This window comes from Zingiber officinale, chromosome 9B (genome assembly GCF_018446385.1).
Source record: "Zingiber officinale cultivar Zhangliang chromosome 9B, Zo_v1.1, whole genome shotgun sequence".
In the NCBI taxonomy this organism is placed as follows: Eukaryota; Viridiplantae; Streptophyta; class Magnoliopsida; order Zingiberales; family Zingiberaceae; genus Zingiber; species Zingiber officinale.
In genome coordinates this window covers 85,915,665-85,919,054 of record NC_056003.1, presented here as the reverse complement: position 1 = coordinate 85,919,054, position 3,390 = coordinate 85,915,665, and positions in this window count along the sequence as shown.

Here is a 3,390-nt window from a genome sequence, read left to right as displayed (position 1 = left end):
TTCCTAATTTGTTTCCGAAAATTTTTAAAATAAAAATTTCTATTTAAAAAATTCCCTTCATGGTTGGTTATAAAAGGTAATTTTTATAAATTAAAATCTCTCTATTAAAACATGTGAATGATTTCCAAAAATAAAAGTTATCTTTAAAATTAAAATCTTCCTCTCAATCTACAAATAAGAAAAGATATCAAATCTTTTCTTAATCTTTTGTAGAAACTATAATAGGAAGGATTTAATTTTAAAACTCTCTTTTAAAATCATGAACATGGTTTCATAAAAGGAAAGTTTTATCAAAAATTAAAATCTTCATTTCAACTACAAATAAGGAAAGATTTCAAATCTTTCACTTAATCTTTTGTAGAAAGTTATAAAAGGAAAGATTTAAATTTTAAACTCTCTTTTAAAACCATGGAATCCACATAAGAAAATTTTTAAAAATAAAATCTTTTTAATTTTATTGTGGCCGACCCACCTAGCTTGAGTTCAAGCTAGGGCCGACCACACTTCATCCCATCTAAGCCTTTATGTGGTCGGCCCTTGCTTGGGCTCCAAGCATGGCTTGGTTTGCCACCTAGAATGGGTAAGAAGGTGGGTATGGGTGAATATAATACTCTATAATTAAGAGGCTACGATAGGGACCGAGAGGAGGAATTTGTTTTGGTCTCCCGATGAAATTAGCTTCCCATGTTCGCCCTGAACACCCAACTTAATTTCATCAATAATAATTCATACCACTAAAGAATTATTATTGAACTACCGCACCAATCCCAAATTACATTTTGGGCTCCTTCTTATTATGAGTGTATTAGTCTCCCTGTGTTTAAGATATAAAATGTACACTAATTAAATGAGTTACTGACAACTCACTTAATTAATATCTAGCTCCAAGAGTAGTACCACTCAACTTCATTATCATGTCGGACTAAGTCCACCTGCAGTGTTTAACATGACAATCCTTATGAGCTCCTCTTGGGGACATTATCAACCTAGATTTCTATGACACAGTTTCCTTCTATAATCAACAACACACACTATAAGCAATATCATTTCCCAACTTATCGGGCCTATTGATTTATCGAGCTAAATCTCACACTTTGATAAGTCAAAGAAATAAATACTAAATATATGTGCTCATTATTATATTAGGATTAAAATCACACACTTCCATAATAATTAAGGTCTTGTTCTTTTATTAAGTAAGTATAAAAAGAACTTACCTTAAATGGTCCTACTCAATACACTCAAAGTGTACTAGTGTAATTTATCAGTCAAGATAAACTTATACTTAATTACACTACGACTATTCCAATGATTTGTTCCTTTTTATCTTAGTCGCGAGCTACTGTTTATAATTTATAAAGAACTGATATCATGATCTTCTGTGTGTGACACCACACACCATGTTATCTACAATATAAATTAATTGAACAACTACACTTAGTATAAATGTAGATATTTTTGACCAATATGATTCTTATTTCTAAGTAAATGTTTATACAAAAAGCTAGGCTTTTGTATACATTCCAACAGTCCATTAATTAAACATTTGCTTTCCCCATAGTTGGCCTATGATCACTAAAAATTGATACATTTCATAACTCATCAAAATGCCATAAGTATAAGTGAATTATTTGTATCATCCTATCATCTCACATCTATGTTTAAAAATAATGCAAGTCATTGTGAGATAAAGGTAACCTCTACTTAGCCCTCTTTATCATGAATTTCTATCAAGGCTAAGTGCTCCCCCTTAAGATCTCAAATCAACCATTTTTTAAAGATTTGAATTATGATTTCTATGGTTGACTAACCCAAAATCCTCTAACCTTTGAGGATTGATTTTGGTACCCAATAGAGATTCTTCTTAATTGGGTTTACCAAATACTCCTTAGGAATTCATTTTCTATCTATGGTCTTTGTCTTGGGTTGCCCCTTAGGAATTAGACAATGATAGACTTTTTCATTATTTGATTCCTTATACCCTAAACCCTTTTTGTTGAAACTTGCCTTTTAGCTCCCAATTATCATGTTTAGGGTTTTGGATCCAATTTCAAATTTTCTAAGGGCATTGGTAAGGTATTCTATCTTTTCCCTTAAAGCCTTATTTTCTTCTAATAAACATGAATCATTTGAATTTATAGAAGAAGCATGTATATCATTGTCCTTAGAACACATGGATTCTAATTTTTCTTCAAGGCAAACAATATCATTTTTTAAGGACTTATTTTTCCTTTTTGCCTTGAACAAATTATCATTTGTACTTGCAATAATTTTAATTAAAACATGGGGAGGAAGATTATGTACCTCACTTACTGAGAAGTCCAAATCCGAAGTTTGACCTCCCCCTTCACTTGAGCTCCCTTCTTCATCTTCACTTGAGCTCCTTCCTTCTTCTCTTTCGGATGAAGTGGAGGCAATGTCATCAATTCCCATTAGTAAAAAATGGGATACATGGTGCTCTTCTTCCTCCGATGACGATGGATCATCCCATGTTGCCTTAAGATTTTTGACCTTCCCTTTTTCTTTTGACTTCTTCTTCTCTTCCTTCTTCCTTTCTTCTTTCTTCTTCAAGAGAGGCCATTTATTTCTCATGTGTCCTTCTCCTTTGCAATTATAGCAAATGCCCCTCCTTATTCTACTTTTGCTTCTTGAGCTTTTCCTAGTATGAGATTTGTTAGTTGAAAACCTTTTAAATGTCCTTCTCATTTTCCTTACCATATACATCTCTTGATCACTGTCCATTGAGGCACTTGATTCTTCGGAGTCGGAGGATGGTGGGGATGAAGACTTCTTCTTACCCTTTCCCTTGTTTGCCACAAGGGCTACTCCTCTTGATCTATTGGCTTTTCCATCTAATCCTTCAACTCGAGTCTCGTGAAGCTCCATGGTTAAAAAGAATTCATCTAGAGAGCTTTTCTCTAGATCATTTGAAATGTAGAATGAATCTACAATGGAGCTCCAAGTTATGGTTCTTGGGAAAGCATTGATGGCTTTCATCAAGATATCTCGGTTTGAGAGTTTCTCACCTACACTTGTTAGTCCATTCAAAATTTCTTTAATCCTAGCGTGAAGTATTGATACCTTTTCTCCTTTTTCGAGTTTGATATTGTTGAGTTGAGTTTGGAGAAGATCCCTTCTTGCTAGTTTTGCTTTCGATGTCTCATCATGAAGTTCTACTAGTTTTTCCCATAACTCCTTGACGCTTGAGTAGTTCCTAACCCTTGTTACTTCTTGTTGGGGAAGGACATTTAGTAGATGATGTAAGACCTTTGAGTTTGCTAGATGCTCTTCCCTTTGCTTCTTGTTCCATCCTATTTTCTCTAATATCTCACTGTTTTGATCCCTAGGCATTTCGAAACCATTTTCCATGATTAACATAATGTCAAGATC